Source organism: Neomonachus schauinslandi, chromosome 6 (genome assembly GCF_002201575.2).
Source record: "Neomonachus schauinslandi chromosome 6, ASM220157v2, whole genome shotgun sequence".
NCBI classification, from domain to species: Eukaryota; Metazoa; Chordata; class Mammalia; order Carnivora; family Phocidae; genus Neomonachus; species Neomonachus schauinslandi.
In genome coordinates this window covers 19201535-19227268 of record NC_058408.1, presented here as the reverse complement: position 1 = coordinate 19227268, position 25734 = coordinate 19201535, and positions in this window count along the sequence as shown.

Below are 25734 nucleotides of genomic sequence, written 5' to 3'. Positions count from 1 at the left end.
ATCTTTTGTTCCTTGAAGCCATGGTTATTTTTTTCTTTTTTTTTTTTTAACTTTTCATGAAATAAAGTTTACTTTCTGTGCTTTCCAATTCTATATGTTTTAACAAAACTTTAGAGTTGAATATGCCCACCACAGAACCATACAGAATACTTTTATCACCTCTTTATGGTCAACTTCACCTTCAACCCCTGATATCACTACACTGGTTTGTTCTTCATCCTTATACTTTGGCCTTTTCTGTAATTACTATTAATATCTATCTGTCTAATCTACCGTTATCTATCTCTTTCTCTTTCTCTTAGCTAACTCTGTAGAAATTTCCCTGGAGTACACTGTATACATTTTTAAATAAATGACAATATATTGTCATTGCTATGTAAAAACAGCACATTTTTATTATTTTAACTTTAATACATTAGATATTTATTTATTTTTTGGTTTGGGGCAAAAAATTTTATCTTTTTCAAAAATTCATTTCCAATATTATTTTTGTGTGATACAATTTCTAATCCATATCATATTCCTTTTCCCTGAAGAACTTTTATTAACAGCTTTTGGGGGGTAGTCTGTTGTCAATGAATTCTCTATTTTTTTGTGTGTCAGGAAGAGTCTTTTTCAGTCATTTGATTTCCAGAATGACAGATTTTTTTTAACCTTTTGCATCATTTTAAAGATGTCAGTCTTTTGTTTTCTTGCTTGCAAGATATCTAAAGAGACAACTGCTATAATTCTTATCTCCTGTGTTTTACATATAAAAGCTTAAACAACATGAAAGATATATCACATCCAAAAATTCCAGGGAAGGGCAATCCCATCTTGAATGAGCTGACCACCTGTAGATTCATCATGTCTAGGTAGGGAGGGACAATTTATATAAAACATGTTCTGTTTTTTGGCTTTTTTTCCTGAAGAAAATTCAAATGTGATAACCAAGAGGTAGAAGAATGTGGGTCAGACAACTTTTATTTATGTTTTCTGATACATTCTTTATCATTTGAAATCCCAGTGAAATTTAACATTACTCTCTTGTGTTTAATATCCTATTTCTATTTGTATGCTATAGGTCTGATACCACCTAATAAGCTTTATGGTTAGGAATTGAGATCAGATTTCATGGCAGGGCTGGTTTTTTGGCTTGTTTTGTTCTGTTTTGTTTTAATATAAATTGCTTAGTGTAGAAGCTACATAGTGGTTATCAATAGTTTACAAATGAATAAATGCTAAATCAGTGAATTAATTCGTATTCATTAACATTAAAATAAAATAAGTTGACTCTGATAATATATCATTCCTTCATTGCCAAAGAAGTAACTTTCTTTCTTTCTTTTTTTTTTTTTAAGATTTTATTTATTTATTTGACACAGAGAGAGAGACAGCAAGAGAGGGAATACAAGCAGGGGGAGTGGGAGAGGGAGAATCAGGCTTCTCTGGGATCATGACCTGAGCAGAAGGCAGATGCTTAATGACTGAGCCACCCAGGCGCCCCATAATTTTATTTCTAAACAAAACATTTCTAAAGTGTTTGTTTCCATTTGACACAGATGTTACAATTATTCTGCAGAGTCCAACAGTTCATGATTCTTTTAGGCACATTTAATATCTCATTACTGTATATTTGGGTTCTTCTCTATGACATGTTTTTTCTTTTAAAACCACCAAGGAGTTGCACAGCTATTAAAAACTTTTATTGTATAACTTTTTTTCCTGAAATCTGCAACATCACATAGGCCTATAAAAAACAGTCCCTGGAGTTCAATGAACAGTGTTTCTGCTACTTAGCACCTGAGAGTATTTAATAATACAATCCATAAATTTTTGGCAGGGGGCTACAACTCTTCTTTAATATGTATAATTATCTATAATATGCTTCCTTTCTCTAGCCAAAGAACACTGTGGGAAGTTTAGAGACAACAAAATGGAATGTTCAAAGTGAGAACAGACCCTCATAACTTTCAAAATTTCCTTGCTTCTAAAATCAATTATAGTCTATGCTTAATATTTATAATTTCCTTAGGAACAAAACTTATATTAACTGCCTTATTGTTTTCGGCATTGAAAACTTTCAAAATACACAGACTAGGCAATCTTAACTATTTCTTAAGGGACAAAGAAACTTATATGGAAGTTGCCAAATTTGCTTGATTGAACTAATTTGTTTTCTTCTGTCCTGCCTTTGTAGTTTAGCACATGTTACATTGTTTGTTGTACCCTAACTACTGTATCCACTTATAATACTAATTCCTTGCCCTCCTGCTGTACTGTTTTCTCACAGGTATACAATCAGCTGTAGTGTACAGGGGATATTACACAGTCCCATTTAATTCAATTGTTATTAGGTATAAATTCTATATTTCAGCTCTAAATGCCTTCCTCAGGGCGCCTGGGTGGCTCAGTCATTAAGCGTCTGCCTTCGGCTCAGGTCATGATCCCAGAGTCCTGGGATCGAGCCCCACATCGGGCTCCCTGCTCCACAGGAAGTCTGCTTCTCCCTCTCCCACTCCCCCTGCTTGTGTTCCCTCTCTCGCTGTGTCTCTCTCAGTCAAATAAATAAATAAAATCTTTAAAAATAAATAAATAAATAAATAAATAAATGCCTTCCTCAATGAGTGGAAACAAATAACTATAGCTCATTTGCTGTTAGAACAGCTTACCCTTTATATCTTGATCTCTAATTTAAAAGCAACAAAAATAATAAAAATATGGCAGGCAAAAAAATATTTATAAGTAGACTGGATAATGAAATGAGCCTAAAGAGAAGCCCCAAAAGGAAATGATAATCCCTGACCATCAGAAAGTTTATAGATTATGTTCCTCAGTGCTTCCAGTAAATTATACCTTTGTATCTGCTGAAGATAGTGGGAGGGGTGGAGGAATGGGGACGTACCCTAAGTAATGAAAAATGAGCTTTGTACCATGATGCAGTGACACATTGTACTTTTTTCCCCACTTAGTACTATCTGAAAGATACCTGATTTTTATCTCTTTCTGTCCTCTGTACACTATTTAAATTGCTGATTTTAAATTAATGTAGACTTCAAAAGGTAATATAAGGATGTATTTTCTAAATATTTATTTATTTTAGAGAGAAAGAAAGCACAAGTTGGGGGAGGGGCAGAGGGAGATGAAGAGAGAGAGCACAAAGCAGACTTCAAGCTGAGCATGGAGTCTGACTCAGGGCTCCATCTCAAGACCCTGAGATCATGACCTGAGCCAAAATCAAGAATCAGATGCTTAACTGACTGAGCCACCCAGGCACCCCTAATAATATATTTTTTTAAAATACCGGAAAAGACCTGACAGACTAGAATTCTATATCCAGTGAAAATATCTTTCAACAGTGAACAAAATATAAAAACATTTTCAATAGAACAAAAGCTGACAATTTGTCAATAGCATACTTGCACTACTAAAAACTATCTATATAAAAATCTCAGCAGGCTTTGTTTTGAATAAAAGAGAGATGATTCAAAACTCAGATTAAAATGTAAAGAATCTTTGAGGAAGATTGAGCTTTGAAGAGTTGGAGTATTGGCTTTCAAGGATTACCCTAAAGCTTCAGGAATCAAGACAGAACAGTGTTGGCATAGGGATAGACAGATAAATGAGAGTAACCAAAGGACATGTCCACTAATAAAGCCATGCATTTAAGTCCAATTATTTTTAACAAAGGTGCCAAGATAATTCAGTGGGAGAAAAGATAGTCTTCTCAACAAATAAGGCTGACACAACTGGATATTCACTTGAAGAAAAAAACCCATATTTATCCTTACTTCAATCTGTGTTCAAAATTTAACTCAAAATGAATGATAGACTTCAACATAAAAGCTAAAAGTATAAAAGTTCTAGCAAAACAAAACAAAACAAAAAATCATTGCAAGCCTTGGATAAGCCAATATTTCATATGTAGGGGAAAAAAGCCAAAACCATAAGATAATTTGAATTGGACTCTAATAAAATTAATATGCTCTTCAAATGACACTGTTAATAAAATGTGAAAAATCAACAAATTTGTGGAAAACATTTATAATAAATATATTTGACAAAGGGCTTTTTTCCAGGATATATAAGAACATCTATAATTCAATATTAAGAGGAAATATAACCTAATTAAAATGGGCTTAATTCATTTAAGCCAATGCTGATTATCCATAGTGAGATAATGATGTTTGATCTCTAAAAATATTTAAATGTAGTGAAAAATGTACACTATATTGAAACATATATCAAGAAAGAAGACATGCATGGCCAATAAAAACATTAAAAGATATTCGACTTAGTTATTAGGGCAATGCATATTAAAACCAAAATGGGATAACCCTCTGTAACTACTAGAATGTTTAAAATCAAAATGTATGACAATATCTGTGTTGATGAGGCTGTGAAACAACTGGGTTTTTCATACATCAATTGTGGAAAAGTAAAATTATACAACCAGTAAGGAAAACAGCAGTGGTTTCTTATACATGTAAATACCCTTATGTTTACTATATACCCTATTAATTCCATTCCTACTTATTTTATAATGCTCAAAAGATAAAAAAATGTGGACTTGTAGCTAAGTGTTCATAGTTCCTTTATTCATAGTAATCAAAAACTGATAAGAACCAAACGTCTATAGATAAAAAATACGAAGTATATCCATGAAATGGAATATTCAACAATAAAAATGGGAGAAACAACCCAGATACACAAGTAACATGGATGAATAAAAAATGCTATGTTGAGAAAAAGAATCAACATGTTTGAGTAAAAATTGTACAATTCCATTTATATTAAACTATAGACCAGGAAAACTAATTTATAAGGAGAAGGTAAATTGGTAATCACTGGAGCAAAGCATCAGAATAATTAACTTCAAAGAGCCTTAAAAGAACTTCTTTTAGGGTAATGGGGTTTTTCTATACCTTGGTTCTTGGGTTTACAGGTGTGTATGCTTTTATCAAAACTTGTTGAACTGTGTACTTCATATGTATATACTTTATTGCATATAAATTGTACCACAAAAAATATTTTCAAAACAGTACAAAAGACCACTGGATTTACAGATAACTAGTGAACACATCAACCTTTTCATAATTTTTATTATTATTAATAAGTCCCCCACAACAGTTTTCAGAACTCAAATTTACTGCAGTATAGAATTTTGCCTACTTCAGTTCACAGAACAAAGGGGAGTCATCAAAAGACTCTGGTACATACTAAGGATTAATATTTATATTTTTAATTAATAATAGTGTTAGATCGTTAGACTTTACCACAAATTAATATTCTATTTCCATGCAACAATTAGATAAAGACTTTACCATGGGAACATTACCTAGTTAGCAATTGCCAATCAAAAATAATGTTGCAAAGATATTTTAAAGACATAACTCCACTGAATTAAATGCAAAAAAATTTAAGAGAAAATTCCCATATACATGTGTATAAATGTAATAATAGCTAAATATATGATATATATGATTTAATTAGTTAAATATATATTGTTTATATATAATGTGATATGTATATAAAACTGATTAAATCATGTACATTTATATCAAGTATCATATGTCATCCATTATTTATATTTATAATTTAAATGTAAAGGTTTCAGTTCATCTTTCTCATCAGCTATTAACCAATTATCATCATCAATAATGTTAAGGTTCCTCTTATTATATTTATTATTTACTTTTTTCTTCCAGCACATTCTTCTTGTATGTGTATGGAACATTGAAAAATAGGTGATGTGCACACATTATTTTATTTATACAAATGTATCATTTTATATATATTTTTCTGCTCTTTTTCTCTAAGCAATACATTTTCAGGATCCAGTCATTTTGCTATATGTGCAGTAAATTAGTTTACTCTAGATTTATTATATATGTGTTTTGATAATCACAATATTTTACCTATTCATTCTCCAAGCTACCTCTAGCTTCCTGCCACCAAAAACTGTCATATTTTTGCAGAATTATACACAAAGATACAATCTATTATGGAGCTACGCAAAGATATTTATTTGATGTGTCAGGAGAATTATTGAGTCTTTAATATGTAAATATTCATTTTGACTAAATGGTGCCAGATTGCTTTCCATAACATTCAGAAATAGTACATGAAGGTTTTTGTAACTAGGTTACCTTAAAATAGAGATAATCCTGGATTTTGCAAGTTGGCCTAATATAATCACATGAATACTCAAAAGCAGCAGATGAAGGGAGGAGCTTTATTCAGACAGGAGCAGCAGAAGAGGAAAACAGAGAAGAGATGAGGCAGGAGAGAGGTCAAAGAATTTAGAGGCATTGACTTGGTTGTGACTTGGCTTTAAAGATGGAGGAACAGGCCACAGAGGCTAGAAATGCAGTCAGCTTCTACAAGCTGAGAAATACCCATGGCTGACAGGCAACAAAGAAACAGGGATCTAAGTCATACAACCACATGGAACTGAATTCTAGCAACCTGAATGAGCCTGGAAGTGGATTCATCCCCACAGCCTCCAGAAAGGAGTATAGAGCTGACAACAATTTGATTTCTGACTTGTGCAACCTGGAACAGAGAACCAGTTGAGCCCGCTGTCTTGGACTTCCCACCTACACAACCCTGTGAAAATAAATCAATGTTGTTTTAAGCTGCTAAATTTGTGGTGATTTTTAAAGGCAGCCCTAGCAAACTAATACAATTCATCATTAAGCTTTTAATTCCTTATAACTGCTCTCTGACCTAGATGCTATTTTACTTTTTTTTTTTTTTTTAGCTGAAGGAACTAATATTAAGTAGCATCCCAATGTCATATAACTAGCAAGTGGTCGATACAAGGTTTAAGTCTGTCATCTGATTCCAGTAAGCATTCTCCAGCACCCTACACAGCCTCCAAATCATTTGTGAAATCCTGTCCCCCCCCAATTACACTTCATTAAATGTATAATCAAACATTTATTTATCCCACTTTCCCCCCCCAACCTTTATTTTTTTCCATGTGTTCTTTCCTTTATTAGATAATGACTTCTCTGTCCTGGCAAGTCATTGTGCTCAAACTGAACTTTGATGATTTTTTGGTTCTCAATTTCTCACCTCTTCACCAAATTCTGTCCTTCTGTCAAATTATAAATCTGAAATGACTCCTATAGAAAACATTTCCTGGTTGTGCCATTTTCATTCATCTTCTATCCTCCAAATGTCCATAGATTTTTAGCTATCAAGTATTGTTTTTTTTCAATTCTAAGATGCCTTACATAGTTTATGTGTTTAAAGTTTTTTTTTCTGAGATACAAAATGAGTGATAAATACCTTGAGAGAAGTAATTTTTTTTATCATTTGTAGTGACCATCATCTGTTGCACACATAAAAGATTCTCAATAAATTATCGATGACTAGTTTATTCACTAAACAATTGGCTATGATTTTTTCCAGTCATTAATTTATTGGAGAATTTATAAGATTTCCTGGAAAATATGTAACTTCTGTACTACATGAGCATATTAGTTATATATTTAGCTATAAATAAAAACTAATATTTATTTAGATTACCATAAAACAAATGTAAACACGAGGCAAATGGCTAATAGTTTTTTTTAATCAGCTGATCTGTAGTTACACAAATTTATTATTACACAGTGCAGGTTTATTTAAAATCAAACTACTTTCCTTTTTCAGTGACTTATTTAACTCATATTTTAAGGATCCAAACATTCTAAGGAAATGCCTCAGTCCAACCTGAAGTACTGTGAATTATTTAATAGGGAAACTCTTAATAAACTCTGTTCTGACCCAGTGGTCAGGAGTTAATTGGTATTCAAATCTCTCTTACTTGCTCATATACCAAGAAAAATAATCATCATTTTGCTCCTCCTCTTGAGTAGGAAACATGATGTTTAATGCTTATTCCAATTAATTATTCTCCATATCTTTAGTCTTTGTTCATATCCAGAGAAAATGTAATTGTTCTTTTTCTGCAAGTGCAATAGGACTAGAATTTGTCGCTGATTTTATGCAAATTAATTAAAAATCTGCTCAGTCTCCAACTTTAACTTTTATTTTTCTCATCAGGCTTATTTTGTTTTGGTAATAAAGATAGAAGTATCCTAACAGTACACATTAGAAATCATTTATTAAATTAAAAAATGGATGGCATGAAGAGAACCTAATAATATTGTCTGAAAATAATTCTGCTTTTTTGTCCCCCACATTGACAGATGCTCTCAGGGAAAGAACCTTGAATTCCATTTTCCTCTCCAAGGTTCTTTTTTCTGAGGTCTTAGCCTTCTAGTATTTGTTGCTTCAGGGTTTCTCAACTTCCTCTAAACAATTACATATTTTATCCAACATCTCTCACTGTTTTAGGCAAGAATGCTTCTCTGCCATCAGCTAGTTCATCCCAGTAGAAGAAAACAGTTGATTGGAAGAAGTTTGACTTTTGCTGTTAGTCCAGTGGAAAGGTATTTGAAGTTCATAAGGAGAGGATAAGATTCATATTTTTAAAAATTGATATCCCTGCTGGGTTGATACTGGAATATTCCAGGCAAGAAATAATGGTGATTTAAACAATCGTGGGAAAAGTAGAAATGAGAGAGAAATGGGTACCCTTAGGCTATATATTAGAGGTATACAAAATTATCATTAAAAATTAAGCAGTTCTATATACAAAGATTTATTCACAATTTTCTTTACTGCAAATTAAACCAAATAACACAAAATGGAAAATAAATCAATTAGATTGTTATATTTTCATATAATGGGATACTATATAGTCAGTAAAAGTTGTGTTTTAGAAAATTATTTGATAACATGGAGTTGTGATAAATTTAAAAACAGTAGCAAAATGTGTGTATAATATATATGCTAGAACAATCTTCTGGGGGCGCCTGGGTGGCTCAGTTGGTTAAGCGACTGCCTTCGGCTCAGGTCATGATCCTAGAGTCCCGGGATTGAGTCCCGCATCGGGCTCCCTGCTCAGCAGGGAGTCTGCTTCTCCCTCTCCCGCTCCCCCATCTTGTGTTCTCTCTCTCTCACTCTCTCTCTCAAATAAATAAATAAAATCTTTAAAAAAAAAAAAAAGAACAATTTTCTGTTTTTCATGCCATCATGACTACCCTATGAAGCAGATTCTATATTTATTCCCATTTCACAGATGAAGAGAATCTTTATAACCTCTCCAATAGCTTGTGCATGATGAAGCTGACATTTGAAAGCAGAACTACATTAATAATATGTATATATTATATATGTGTGTATACATTTATACGTCTATGTAAGCCATATTTTTATATTGAGTATATTTGAGCACTCAGATATATTTATATTTTATGTGTATGTTTTTTAAACATTTATGTATTTTATTTTTTTTTTTTTAAAGATTTTATTTATTTATTTGAGACAGAGAGAATGAGAGAGGGAGAGCACATGAGAGGGGGGAGGGTCAGAGGGAGAAGCAGGCTCCCTGCCAAGCAGGGAGCCCGATGCGGGACTCGATCCAGGGACTCCGGGATCATGACCTGAGCCGAAGGCAGTCGCCTAACCAACTGAGCCATCCAGGCGCCCAACATTTATGTATTTTAGAGAGAGAGTGAGAGTGGGGGAAGGGGCAGAGGGGGAGAATCTTCAAGCAGACTCCCCGCTGAGCGTGACGCCCAATTCCGGGCTTGATCTCATGACCCATGAGATCATGACCTGAGCCCAAAACTAAGAGTCAGATGCTTAACTGACTGAGTCACCCAGGCACCCCATATGTGTATGTTTTCTGAAGCTTTTTTTGGATATTATTGCCATACAGCAAATTGTCCATATGTAAAATTTGATGTTTTACCAATGTATATTTCACCATTGACACAATTAATATAATGTCCATAAACATGAGCTCCTCTTTATAAACCCTCTCTCCTTCATTTTTATTCCCTCTCTATCACAGGTAACCACTTACCTACTTTCTGTCAATATAGATTTATTTGCATTTTTTAAAATTTTATATAAATGGAATTCTATAGTATATACTCTTTTCCCATTATCTTTCAGCTTAATTATTTTACATTATTATTATATATATACCACCTCTTCTTTATCCATTCTTCAGTCAATGGTCACTTGGGCTGTTTCCATAATTTGGCTGTTGTAGATAATTTTACTATAAACATCAGGGTCCATGTATCCCTTTGAATTAGTATTTTTGTATCCTTTGGGTGAATACCTAGAAGTGCAATTACTGGATCATAGGGTAGTTCTATTTTTAACTTTTTGAGGAACCTCTATAATGTTTTCCAGAATAGTTGCACCAGTTTGCATTCCCACCAACAGTGCAAGAGGGTTCTGCTTTCTCCACATACTCACCAACATCTATTGTTTCTTGCGTTGTTGATTTTAGCCATTCTGACAAGTGTGAGGTGGTATCTCATTGTGCTTTTGATTTGTATTTCCCTGATGATCAGTGATGTTGAGCATCTTTTTGTGTGTCTGTTGGCCATCTGTCTGTCTTTGAAAAAATGTCTATTCATGTCTTCTGCCCATTTTTTAACTGCATTATTTGTTTTTTTGGGTGTTGAGTTTTATAAGTTCTTTATATGTTTTGGATACTAACCCTTTATCAGATATATCATTTGTAAATATCTTCTCCCATTCCAAAGGTTGCCTTTGAGTTTGGTTGATTGTTTCCTTCACTGTGCAGAAGCTTTTTATTTTGATGAAGTCCCAGCAGTTTATTTTTGTTTTTGTTTTCATTGCCTCATGATCGTATCTAGTAAGAAGTTGCTATGACCCATGTCAAAGAGGTTCCTGCCTGTGTTCTCTAGGATTCTTATGGTTTCAGGTCTCACATTTAAGTCTTTCATCCATTTTGAATTTATTTTTGTGTATGGTATAAGAAAACGGTCCATTTTCATTCTTTTGCATATACAGAAGGTTTTCCTAACATGAATTGTTGAAGAGACTGTCTTTTTCCCATTGGATATTATTTCCTGCTTCATTGAAGATTAATTGACCATGTAGTTGTGGGTTCATTTCTGGGTTTTCTATTCTATTCTATTGATCTATATGTCTATTTTTGTACCAGTTTTTTTTTTTTTAATTTTAGCTAATCTGGTGGGCATGTAGTGGGATTTTGTTGTGTTATTTTGTCTTTCCCTAAGGCTAATAGTGTTCAGCAGGTTTTCATGTATTTATTTGCTGGCATAATTTTTGTATAGTGGCTATCCAAAAAATTTTTAATTGGTTTAAAATGAGCTATAAGAGTTATTTATATACTCTAGATACAAATATTTTATAGAGCATGAGTTTTACAAGTACTTTCTATTAGTCTGTGGCTTACACTTTCATTTTCATAACATTTACATACAAGGCTTAATATATCTTCTTGGTTAAGTTGTAGTACGTTGTGTCAAGGAATTTTTGGATTTTACCTAAGTTTTTAAATTTATTAGCATAAAATAGTTCATAATCTATCTTATATTTTTAATAACTGTGGAATCTGTGGTAGTATCTGCCCTCTCACTGTTCATATTTGTAATTTGTACTGTGTTCTTTTTCTGATAAGTCTGGTTTAGGGTTTATTTGTCTTCTCAAAGAACCAGCTTTTGATTTCATGGACTTTTTCTACTGTTTTTCTACTTATATATCAATGAGTTCACTCTATTTTAAATTATTTCCTTCCCATTGCTTACTTTGGACTTCATTTTCTCTTCTTTTGATACTTTCTTAGGGTAGAAGCTAAGGTTCTTGATCTGATAACTTTCTTATTTTCTAATGTAGATCTTTTGAGCTAAAAATTTTCTCTAGGTAGTGTTTTAATTTTCTGCCTGCTATCTTATTTTTTTTATATCCAAATTTTTCAGCATTTAATTCTTTTTTTTTAAGGATTTTATTTATCGGCCAGGGAGCCCGATGCAGGGCTCGATCCCAGGACCCTGGGATCATGACTTGAGCGGAAGGCAGACACTTAACGACTGAGCCACCCAGGCGCCCTCAGCATTTAATTCTTAAGAAAAAGACATTTTCTTATGTAAACACAGTATTGTTAACCCTTCAACAACACAGGTTTGAGCTGCACGGGTCCACTTAAGTATGGATTTTTTTCACAGTACAGTACTGTAAATGTATTTGCTCTTCCTTATGGTTTTCTTTTTTTTTTATAATTTTATTTTGTTATGTTAGTCACCATACATTACATCATTAGTTTTTCATGTAGTGTTCCATGATTCATTGTTTACATATAACACCCAGTGCTCCATGCAATACATGCCCTCCTTAATACCCATCACTGGGCTAAACCAACCCTCCACCCTGCTATCTTATTTTTACATATTTTCCATTCTTTATATTTTCTCCTTTTTCTACCTTTTTGGATTGTTTTTTAATTCCATTAGATATTCTTTGTTGGCTTATTAGCTATAACTTCTGTGTTTGTTATTTTAGTGATTTTCTTAGGTTTTTAGTATACATATTTTGCTTATCCCAGCCTATTTTCAAATGTGACTGACAAAACTGTTGCTACTCCTTCAGTGGATGATCCCCAATGTCTGTGGAGCATCAAATGTGATGACAGCCTTTTAGGAGATTAACAGCTAGCTTTTTTCAAATGCCCTTATATGGAGTGTCTGAGAGTCAATTCCATCCTCCAAGCCTCTTCCTAAACTAAACATGCAAAACTTATTTAGGGAAACAGAAGATAAGAGAAAAGAACTGTATCTAGAATGAAGGCATAGGTTGATAAGTGATTGCCTGGTAACTTGGAAGAAAGAGAGAAAAAAAGTCAAGCTTCTAAAAGACACAGTGGAACCTGAACCCAAAGCTCCATACAAACCTTATTTTTCATCTTAGTATGATCAATTCCATCACTCTGAGCACCTGGGAATCGAATGTGTCTTTGAAATTATCCAGAACTGCCAGGGAGGACCATAAATGTTAAGAATCTATATCCCTTTTCCCCTAGCTGACATTATTCATTTTAAGAATTCTCTTCCAATGTTCTGGTAAGATTCTAAAAATTGCCAAGGTACCCCACATATATTTTCATTTTATGGACATAAATATGGGGGTGCACGTTGACTGCTCTATGGAGGTTTCCCCTGGTTAGTATTATTTTATTTGTCAGCCAACCATGACAGAAGCCAAAGGATAATCCCTTCAACCAGGGAGGGCCATGGATTCAGACAACTCAAGCTGAACTTTGTGCCTTGGAAATCCAGCATGAGGGACCCCTGGCACCCATCCAGTTCTTAAAGCCTTTCCACAGGATAGCTGGAAGGAGATACAGTGCTCTGCTTGGAACCTAGGTGATCCTCCATTGGTTTTCCCCAATAGTTCACTGAACCATTTCTGAAATTGACTAGGATATATCCAGAGGCAGATCAGAATAGACCCTTTGTCAACTCTCCTTTTATGTCAGCCTTGATGCTGCTAATTCAAGCAGGAATAAAGGCCAAAAAAAAAAGAATGGTAAAGACAGAGAATTTCTTAAATATTAACCACTTTGCTCCTTTTGGGTGGTTCTTTATGCTGTCTCGGGTAATTTCTTCAAATACATACGCTGATCTCTATCTGAAGAATTGAGTGGAAAACAGATCTCTGGAGCTATATTTCTGTATAGCTGTCTCTTCTGCAATACTCTGTATTGGGAACTCAAGTCACCTTGCTTTCCATTTCCTGGCTATGTCTCCTTAGCTCAGGAAGACTAGCAGATGCCACTTGTGTTCCTTCTGTCTACATTGTGGCCGAGAAATTTTCTCTGACAGAAAGTTGGGGTAATTGTTGGGCTCCCTCAATTGTTTTCTGTCTCTCAGGGACCATTCTTCAGAGCAGCCTGGTGTTCAATGTCTGAAAACTTCAGTTTCAATTTTTTGCCTGGGTATTTAATTTTTTCCAATTGGATTGTTAATCTGGTCCCCTTTACTTCATCTTGTCTAGAGGTAGAATTCAATATATTTCATTTTTAAATCCTTCTTTTCTTTTCCTGTAAATGCCAAATTTTCTATAATGTGCAGATTTGGGTTTACAAACTAAAGAAAGGAATAACTATCACTTAAAAATAAGTATATATACCAGAGGTGTGTGTGTGTGTGTGTGTGTTTGTGTGTGTGTGTGTGTGTGTAAGAGAGAGAGAGAGAGAGATAATAATCATTCAGGAAGAAATGTTGCTTTTCACCAATAAAATAAAAAAACAATTTACAAAGAAATAATTTTCAAAATGAATGTCTTATTTTGCAAATGTTGGCTATGTATATTCTTTCAGCTTCTATATACGGACTTGAAAATGTTACAGAACAGTGTTTCTAAAATGACAAATGTTTAAATTAATCTTTAACCTTAATAGGTAACACTGTGTCACTGAATGATTTTTAATGCATTTTGGATGCTCTATATAAATATTGACTAATTTGGAGTCTTACTTTCTAAATTTTCCTTTTTGGGTTTTGTTAATTTTAGGTTTGCTGCCTGCCAAATTTGGGGAAATTCAGTCCAAGAAAATGCTTCCTATTTTATTTTGCCTTGATTTTTAAGTAGTATGAGTTCTGAAGAATTAATAAAAGACTCTTCACTGTGCATTCTTCATATTATGTTCCCCTTAAGGTATATTTTATATTCATAAAATATCCCATTATTGCTTTTGAATTTGGAATCTTTCACATTTGTCACATTTTCAGATAAACTATCCCTTTGGATATTCTCTAAGACAAATACTTTTACAATAAGAATTCTGAATACCTATTGTTTTCCTAGACTCTTCTGTCCTGCAGGAAAAGAAAATAGCATGTACTAAAATTACAGGCATATGAAAATCATCACTGACTTTAAGTCTTAGGTATCGGTATTCTCATGGAAAAGCATCAGGTTTCCATCCATTCTCACTAGTGACTATCAGGGTTTTTGTTTTTGTTTTTGTTTTTAATTTAATTTGTCACTTACCCTGGTAGTTAGGATAGCAGGGTCTGGATCTGCATACTTTTGTGTTCAAAATATCATTTTGACAGTTATAACCTGTAACCTCAGGCAAGTAATTTAGCTACTGTGTGCCTCTCTTACCTTTTCTATGTAATGGGAGAAAATAATGATATCTAGTAAATGAAGATTACAAGTTGAAACCTTGATAGAAGGCTGTGATGATGAATTGCATTATTACATAGTGAAAGCTTGAGTGCTTGTAGACGCTGCTGGCAGTCCTTGGCTTGTGACCCTCTTTCTCCATCTTCACAGCCCGTAACTTAGCATCTCTCTGACTCTGCTTCTATTGTCATAGCCCTTGACCACAGCGAGGAAACAACTGCTTTTAGGGACCCATGTGATCAGAGTGACTTTACCTGGATAATCTAGGATAATCTCTCTAGTTCAAGGTATTTAATTAGTTATACAAAGTCCCTTTTGCCCTGTCAGGTGACATATTTGTAGTTTTCAGGAATTAGGATGTGGACATTTTGAGGGGAGCCACATTTTGCCTACCACATTTAGTTTTTCTGTTCTTTTATTCTTTCATATGAATTCAAGGAGCAGGTTTTGAAATTTTTCACACATCAAAGGAGGTTTATATTACAACCATACTCAAAATATTTTGGGAGAGTTCCAAAATGGGGAAAATACAATGCTGCATTAGGAAATAGTTGATATTTCTGGGATCCAGAAATATCTGGAGTATCTGAGTTGTGTTTGCCCTAAAATTTGTATGTTGAAGCCCTAACCTCTAGTACCTAGAATGTGACTACCTTTGGAGATAAGGTCTTTGAAGAATCAATTTAGAATGGGCCCAAATCCAGTCTGACTGGTATCCTTCTTAGAAGAGGAAATATGGGTGCAGACATGTACATACATAGAAGAGAGACCATGTGAGGATACAGCAGGAAGGCAGTCATTTACAAGGCAAGAAGATCTTGAACTTCTAGCCTCTAGAACTGTGAAAAATTAAATTTCTGTTGTTTAAGCCACCCAGTCCTTGGTATTTTGTTATGACAGCCCTAGTAAACTAATACAGGTATGAAGTAAAATAAACAGCTCTTTGGAATAAAATTTGCTGCAGTTGGTTTTGAAAAGCAACTAGGAATTAAGTGTTAAAGTTTACAATACTGCAGTCGATGACTTGACAATTCCATTCACCAACATATGCCCCCCTCCGAATGCTTGCACATGTGAAAACGGGACGCATTTACAATAATGTACATATGATGTATTCCTCATATCATTTGAATGTTGGCTCAAAAGTCATAATCCCTATGTGGCCTTCCCCAACCAACCAATGTAAAATTTTATTGTCTCCTCACCCCTACCCAACTCTGGCACAGTAATGATGAGCTCCTAATATGCTATAAGTCACTGATTTATTTTGTTGAATATGTATTCCATCTTACATGAGAATGTAAGCTTTTGTGGGCTGTAATTTTGTTTTGCTTTGTTTTGTTTCACTGTTTATCCCCAAATCCAAGGAAAGTGATTGCAGGTGTGAGTTTCTTTAACAATTGAGAGTATTGCATTTGCTAGTAAGTGGGGAGTGAAAGTTAAAAAACATTTCACTGAATCAGACTAGCAGATATTGACAAATATTAAGGATGCATGATACATCCACGTTCTGATTGAAATAGGAACTCTGTTAGATTGCTAGTGAGAATGAAAATTTTTACAACTGCTCTGTACATCAAATTGGGAGTATTAGTATAATTGAAAATACAAATACCCTAAGATTGAGCAATCCTCTGACAGGTATTTCCTTTTAAGAAATTCTCACTGTGTTAAATGAGACAGGAAAAAGAGTTTACCAGAGAAAACTGCCTAAGAATCAATCACTTAGAAAACTGATGAATACAGGGCGCCTGGGTGGCTCGGTCGTTGGGCGTCTGCCTTCGGCTCAGGTCATGATCCTGGAGTCCTGGGATCGAGCCCCGCATCGGGCTCCCTGCTCGGCAGGAAGCCTGCTTCTCCCTCACTCACTCCCCCTGCTTGTGTTCCCTCTCTGACTGTGTCTCTCTCTATCAAATAAATAAAATCTTTAAAAAAAAAAAAAGAAGAAAACTGATGAATACAATGTAATATTTTTCACAATGACAATAATGTATAGTGATTAGAGTGTACTAGATCAACTTGAAATATCATAAACAGTTCTATGAAGACACTTGTGAATAGAGGAGAAATAAGTTGTGTCATGGTATCTAAATATACCATTAATTTGAAAAAATAGAAACGTATAAAACAATTACGTTCTTAGATATGTACATATAATATTATAAAAGCAAGAATGAAAAATATGCACTAACTTTATCATTGGGAATAAAGGGGACTATAAATGTATCAGTAATGCCTCCCTTCTTTTATTTAAAGTCACTGAAATTATTATAGTGTGCTGAGTATTATTCTTTGGACCCTCCAGATTACTCTCCATCCTTACCATACTACTCTGTGTCCTAGTTGGCTGATATTTACTTGTCATATCAATGGATGTATTTGCCATCCCTTGCCTTCTCTTTCGGTTTGGCCAACACAAAGAATTGGCAAATGATTGGGTTGCCTGTCCTGCCCTTAATGCATCTGCCAGGAACACCTTTTCAGAGCTCACTGAAGGAGCATTTATGGCCATGGTATTCCATACAACTTTCTGTCTGAGTAGATAACTCATTTTTCAACAATTAGACTGTGAGCCAGCAATAGATTCACTTGTGCTTACCTATACCCTGTCATACTGAAGCAGTTAAATTTTTGTACTAGTGGATTTTCTATTGAATATTCAATTATGATATTGCTGGGAAGCAACACCTTGTGGTATTAAATTTCCACATTATAGGATAGTTCATGTAATCTGAATCAATGATAAGTAAATTGTGATTTTTGAATATTTTTCTGTATTTCCCCCTTTTTTAACCTAACCAATTTACATTCTTCTATATCTTTCAAATAATCCACTTGCAAAATTGCATTTCATTTCCCTCTTACTGACTTTTGTCTCCGCTGATTTAGACTTTATATTACCAAGGTACATATCAACTGTTAATTAAATTGGAAATTGAAATCACCCCTATTCCAAAAGATTAAAAGGTCAGAAGGTGGATTAACTGAATGGACTGTGCCATTGATTATAAATTTCAAGAGGGAACAAAAAACAGAATGTCTGGTACATGAGCCAAGCATGGAGAAGTGCTCTGACCTTAAGCAGACAGAGCATCAGTATTTCCCTCACAAGTCCCAGCCCAGGTGATGTAGTGACCTCCAAGCCCTAACTGTGTAAACCCCTCTATTCCAAGTATCTATGTCTCCTGTGAATTCCCCTCTTACGTTCTTTTTCCCCTGACCTAGGTATGGTATCTGTTCCCCTAGTTATTCATAACTGGGTCATCTCAGCATCTCTTTTTTGTTCTTTCAGCCATCCAATAATTGTTTAATCAATTATCTGTAGTATAATTATCGCTCTTAGAAATACCTGGCATTGTTCTTCCTTTCTGATTGGACCTTAATAAATATACTTGTGAGTCATGAAATTATTCAACTATTTTTTTAAATTGTGCAGTGATTACAATTCCTTTTAATGCACTAATATGAACCTTAGGCCTTGTCTTACAAGTGTGCTTATAATGGCATAATTGTCTAAGAGTCTGGAGGAAACATTAAATATGGATGCCGTGAGTCAGCTACTTTTGCAGATAACAGATTTTATGATACAATCTCCACTGGAATTAAAACACTAAAGTGTTTTTTTTTCCTGAATATGAACAGTTTTATTAAATTTCTATGTCAGAATCTAAAACTGCCTTGAAATGCCATGATTTTCATATGTCAATACCTTGATTTATATGTCTATAAAATATATATTTCATGGGAAATTTGCATTGTTACTCCAGAAGTTACTCATTATATTAATGCATCCATACCATATGTAGCACAATCAGAAACCATTTTGTATGAAATCACTGACTTGAAAATCACATCTGCTGCCTTAAAATTGAATATAATGTAAAATATACATCTGTTTATGCCTAGGATCTGACCAGAAGTTCCTAATTAAGAATCTACACTAAATATATAAAGCTCATGCAACAAAAGCATCTAGAATATAGTAAATTGCTCAAATTGGTGGGCAGTATGCTTATTTTTATCACAAAAGTCAACTGCATTAGCAGTGGACTAAAATTATATACTGAAATATCTGGATATTATCTAACATCTATGTTCCTTAATTTCGTTGTATGTAAAATGAGGATAATAAACTACTCAGATCATTGGTTTAATGTTAAGATTGATTAAGTGAAGTTATGTAAAGTACTAAGAATGATGTCTGGTATTTAGTAAGGATTCTTTTAAACATTATTATTACTAAGGTTAATATTGTTTTCACTACTATTACTGCTGTTACTAAACAAAGTAACATTCGTTTACTTGAGCACTGTACAATATGATTTCATTTACATGTGGAATTTAAGAAACCAAACAAACAAGGAAAGGGAAAAAAAGAGAGACAAACTGAGAAACAGACTCTTAACTCTTAACATCACTATAGGTGATGGGGATTAAGAAGTACACTTGTGATGAGCACTGGGTATTGTATGGAAGTGTTGAATCACTAGGTTGTAAACTTGAAATTAATATTACACTATATGTTAACTAATGGGAATTCATTTATTTATTTATTTAATTTTATAGAGAGAGAGAGCACAAGAGTGAGCAGGGGGTTGGGGAAGGGCAGAGGGAGAGGGAGAGAGAGAATCCTAAGCAGGCTCAAAGCTCAGTGCAGAGCCCGACAGGAGGCTCAGTCCCATGACCCTGAGATCATGACCTGAGCCAAAATCAAGAGTTAGATGCTTAACCCACTGAGGCACCCAAGCACTTCTAACTAACAGAAATTTAGATAAAAACTTTTAAAAAAGAATATTTTCTAAACTTTCATTTCATTTCCCTAAAGACAACATTTAGGCTTAATAATGATATGGTATATTATAGATGCCTTGACAGAAGCAGTGGAACAAATTTGTTATTTAAAAATAATGTCTCCTGGGGCACCTGGGTGGCTCAATCTTTAAGCGTCTGCCTTCGGCTCAGGTCATGATCCCAGGGTCCTGGGATCGAGCCCCACATCAGGCTCCTTGCTCAGCGGGAAGCCTGCTTCTCCCTCTCCCACTCCCCCCTGCTTGTGTTCTCTCTCGCTGTCTCTCTCTCTGTCAAAAAATAAATAAAATCTTAAAAAATAAATAAATAAAATAAAATAAAAATGTCTCCTATTAGTATATATCTCCAAGTTTAACAATAATTCTAAGTCCTACCGAATTATTAAAGAGGTTCTATGCTATATTGAGACTAAACAAATATATGTCCCTTCAAACATACAAATAAAGACTTGGAAGTATGGAGAATACCTATTATGAGAAGTGATGTATGTGATGTATGTATGTATGTAGATAAATTTAGTTGCCCATAAAATACACAAGAGCCTCTTCTACCTTAATAACCAAATTGGAGCACTGGAACTCCAACTCCAGTTGGAGCACTGGAAGGGTTGGACAATAATTTATTCAATTAAAAACTCAGTCTTCCAACACTTTCACATTCATGCTTGACCATGTGCCATAAATCTAATGAGATGGTAAGCACAGTCATCCAATGAAGTTTGTTTAAATGAACCAAGTTAGCTACCATGCACTTTCTTAGCATTCATTTTTTCATTGTTCTCAATCAAGATGTGCATTTACAGGAAATGGAGAAGAAAAAACAAACAAGCAAAAACAATACCAGTATAATTCTACAAGTATATTAGTGAATAAGGTAGGTAGAATTCCAAAATGTCTCCCCCCAAGATCCCTGTCCTAATTCCTGGAACTATGAATATGATGAGATGTTATATCCATGAGTATATTATATGACAAGAAGAATTTCATAAAGGTAATTGAGGTTACTAATCAGTTGAATTTGATATTATCAAAATTCTTCAGGTAGGCACAATCAAATTGCATCAGCCCATTAAAAGCTTAGTTCTCTTCAGCCCACCAAAAGCTGAATTTCTCTGCTTCTATTTTGTAGTAGAGATTTCTGTTTTCTTCTTAAATATTTAAAATTATTTATCAGTGAAACTATTGGACTTGGTACTTTTATATTATTTTTAAATTGTGGTTTTTATATATTATGCTTATAAATACCTAATTAGATATTTGATATTATTCAGTTTAAACTCAATTTTTATGTATTCTGGATACAAGTCTCTTATCAGAGATATTATTTTCAAATATTATTTTCCATTCTGTGGATTTTCTTTTCACTTTCTTGATGATAGTGTTTGCAGAATTTTTTTAATATTTGATGATGTGCAATTTATCTTTTTTTGTTTATGACTTGTGTTTGTATTATTTTTTTTTCAACAATTAACTAATAGAAGGCCATAAATATTTAATCCTATACTTTCTACAAAGAGTTTTATGGTTTTAACTTACATTTAAGTCTGTCATCCATTCTGAGTTAATTTTTGTTTATGGTGTTTAAAAGCATCCCAACTTTATCCTTTTGTGTGTAGATATACAGTTTTCCCAGCACCATTTGTTGAAAAGATTATTTTTCAATAATCTTATTGCTTGAAGCACAATTATTGAAAATCAGTGACCATAAATGTAAGCATTTATTTATAGACTCTGAATTCTATCCCTTTATTCTATATATCTATAATTACGTCAGTACCACTCCATTGTTAAGTAATAAGTCTTTGTACTTTAGTTTTGAAAATGAAAAGTTTAAGCCCAACATTTTTCTTATTTTTCAAGATCAGTTATGGTCTTCTGAATAACTTGTGTTTCCAAATCAATTCTAAGGTTCAACTTGTCAATTCATTTTTTTCAAAGATTTTATCCTTCTATTAGAGAAGAGGGGAAGAGAGAGAGAGAGAAGAACTAGCAGGGGAAGGGAGAGGGAGAAGAAGACTCCCCAGTGAGCAGGGAGCCAGGGAGCCAGACGTGGCCCAGATCCCAGGACCCCAAGATCATGACCTGAGCTGAAGGCAAACATTTCACCAACTGAGCCACCCAGGTGCCCCAACTTGTCAATTTCTATGAAAAAGACAGCTGGGATATTCATAGGGATTGCATTGAATCAGTAGATCAATTTGGGGAATATTTCCATTTTAATATTAAGTCTTCTGATCCATAAACACCCTATTTCTTTCTGTTTACTTCTATCACCTTTCTTTTTTTAATGTTTTATAGATTTTAGCATGTAAGTCCTGTACTTCTTTAGTTAAATTTATTTTAAGTATATTATTTTTTCAGATGTTATTTTAAATTCAGTTGTTTTCTTCTCATTTTCAAATGTCTGTTGATTGTGTATAGAAATATAATTAATGTCTTATGCAAGCTTACCTTGGAGATATTGCAGGTTTGGTTCCAGACCACTGCAATAAAGCAAACTTCACAATTAAAGCAAATCAAATAAATTTGTTTTGGTTTCCCAGTGCATATGAAAGTTATGTTTACACTATATTGAAGTCTATTAAGTGTGAAACAGCATATGTCTAAAAAAAAACGAATGTACATACCTTAATTAAAAAACACTTTATTATTAAAAAGAATGCTAACCATCACCTGAGCTTTCAGCAAGTTGTAATCACTGATCCCAGATCACCATAAAAATATAATAACAATGAAAATGTTTGAAATATTGTGAGAATTGTCAAAATGTGAGATGGAGACACAAAGTGAGTAGATGATATTGGAAAAAATGGTGCCAATAGACTTGCTTGGTGCAGGGTTGCCACAGACCTTCAATTTGTAAAAAATGCATTATCTGCATTTTATTCCCACTCACTCCATGTTTTATGTATATGATGTCACACTTCACCTCCTTTTATTTTGTGAATACCTTGTTTGATTTTATAGTTATAACTGATTTTACTGCTTTTGAGCTTTAACCTCCATACTGGTTTTATAAGTGAGTAATGTACTACTTTTATTGTTTGTATTTACCTGTGATATTTTTTCTTTCCTAATTTTCTTCCTCCTAATTATGGCCTTTTCTTTCCATTCAAAGAATACCCTTTAACATTTCTTGTAAGGCTAATTTAGTGGTGATGAACTCCTTTAACGTTTTATTTTTGGTGAAACTCTTTATCTCTCCTTCTAATTTGAAAGATAGCCTTGCTGAATAGAGTATTCTTGGCTGCAGTGTTTTGTTGTTGTTGTTGGTTTGCTGCTTGCTTGTTTGTTTGTTTGTGGGTGTTTTGGTTTTATTTTGTCCCCCCTTTCAGCACTTTGAATATATCATGCCACTCACTTCTTTTTTTTTTTTTTAAGATTTTATTTATTTATTTGAGAGAGAGAGAATGAGAGAGACAGATAGCACATGAGAGGGGGGGAGGGTCAGAGGGAGAAGCAGACTCCCTGCCGAGCAGGGAGCCCGATGTGGGACTCGATCCCGGGACTCCAGGATCATGACCTGAGCCGAAGGCAGTCGCTTAACCAACTGAGCCACCCAGGCGCCCTCATGCCACTCACTTCTGACCTGCAAAATTTCTTCTGAAAAGTCAGCCATAGCCTTATGGGGTTTTCCTTGTCCGTAACTGTTTTGTTCTGTCTTCTCTTGCTGCCTTTAAAATCCTCTATCACTCATTTTAATTATTGCATGTCTTGGCATGAACCTCCTTGGGTTGATTTTGTTGGGGACTCTGTACCTCCTCGATCTGGATTTCCATTTTCTTTCCCAGATTAGGTAAGTTTTCAGCTATTATTTCTTTAAGTAAATGTCTGCCCCCTTTCCTCTCTCTTCTCTTCTGGAATCCCTATAATGCAAATGTTATTGTGCTTGATGATGTTGCTGATTAACCTTAGTCTATTCTCATTTTTTATTAGTCAATTTTTTTTTCTTTTTTATGTTCAACTTGGTTGCTTTCCATTACTCTGTCTTCCAGCTCACTGATCCATTCTTCTACTTCCTCTAATCTATGATTGTTTCCCTCTAGTGTATTTTTTTAAAGATTTATTTATTTATTTATTTGAGAGAGAAAGAGAGAGTGTGGAGGACAGGCAGGGAGAGAGAGAGAGAGAATCTCAAGCAGACAACCTGCTGAGCTCAGCGCCCAATGAAGGGCTCGATCCTACCACCCTGAGATCATGACCTGAGCTGAAATCAAGAGTTAGTCACTTAACTGATGAGCCACCCAGGTGCCCCTCCCTCTAGTGTATTTTAATTTCACTTACTGGGTTCATCTCCGATTTGTTCTTTTTTTTTTTTCTTTTCCTATCTCTTTGTTGAAGGTCTCACTGAGATCCTTCACTTGTTTCTCAAATCCAGTAAGTATCTTTATGACCATTATTTTGAATTCTCTATCAGGCATATTACTTACCTCCATTTCATTTAGCTCTTTCACTGTGATTTTGTTCTGTTCTTTCATTTGGGACGTATTTCTCTATCTCCTCATTTTGCCTATCTATCTGTGTTTGTTTCTATGTATTAGGAAAGTCAGCTATGTCTCCTGATCTTCAAAGTGGTGGACTTATGAAGAAGAGATCCTATATACCCTGTAGTGCAGTGTCCCCTGTTCAGTAGAACCAGGTGCTTCAGGGGTGTCTCCTCTGTATGTTATGTGCACTCTACTGCTGTGGCTGAGCCACACTTGCCTTCAGTCCAGTTGGCTGCAATGGCCCTCTTGGCCTTTGTGGGTTTTGTCTCTGTTTTATTAAGGGACCAGTGTGGGGTTGCCTTGGTCTAATTGTTTGGTCAGACCAGATGCCTGCCATTAGCCCATTTGCCAGAGCAGTTTTTGTGAAGAACTGCAGGGCACTCTTCATGCATTGTTCCCGATAGGCCTTCATTAGTCAGCGGGGCCTGCAGTTAGCCCAGATGCCTGCCCCTAGTCTGTCTTTTGGGGTTGCAATGACCTTAAACTACAAGGCTCTCTCCTTATCTTGCCTCTTTGAGGTTTATGTAGATGAGCAGGGCCAGCAGTCAGGTCATATGTCTGCCTGCAGCCTAGTGCTGGGGCTGTAGTCAAACTGCTGTGTGTGGTTATCTTTCCTTCTCCCAAGAATGGGAGTCACTATGGAGTGGCACTGGTTGCTGTCAGGGCTGCTTGCAGAAGGAGCCACATAAAGAGCCACATGCCAACAGAGGTGGGTTGAATAGGGCAAGTCCATAGGAGAGCACAAGGGCAGGGCACAGTGTTAACAAGCTAGGTGGAAAGTGTAAAGCTTATCCCTGCAGATGTTTGAATATCTAGGCTAGTAGTGGTGGGGGGGAATGGCACCCACACACCTTTCATTCTCGGAGAAGTATTCTTAAGATACCTGTCCCTCCAGCACACGTTCTAACATTAGTCAGTAAACCTTCCTGTATACCTCAGGCACTTTTCAAACTGCTGCTTCTATGCTGCATCTCAGTGGGGTTGTTTATTATGCTGTCCTTTTAAGGGTGGGGACTTGGTTTCCTATTGCCCTGTGGCTCTCCAACAGCGAAGTCCCCTGCTTTTTAAAGTTCCTGGAGTTAAGCCCCACTGACTGTAAAAACTCACAAGGTCAAGCCCACTGGTTCTCAAAGCCAAATTTGTGAGGATTTGTCTTCCCACTGGAGGTCCCCTGTGCCTGAGGTATCTGGTGTGAGGTCTGTCTGCTCCTCTTCCTTCTCCATGTTTGTGGTGTCCCTCCCATTTGTGGTCAGTCTCTCTGGGAATTTGGTTTCGAACCATGTCTCTGCCCCTCCTACCCTTTTCTATGTGGTCTTCTCTGTATGGGTAACTCTGAAGAGTCTGTTTTGCCCACCTTTGTGTTTTTTTTCTGGGTTTTTTTCTGGGTTAGTTGCACTGATACAGCTGTTATTTGGTGTAACACAGGA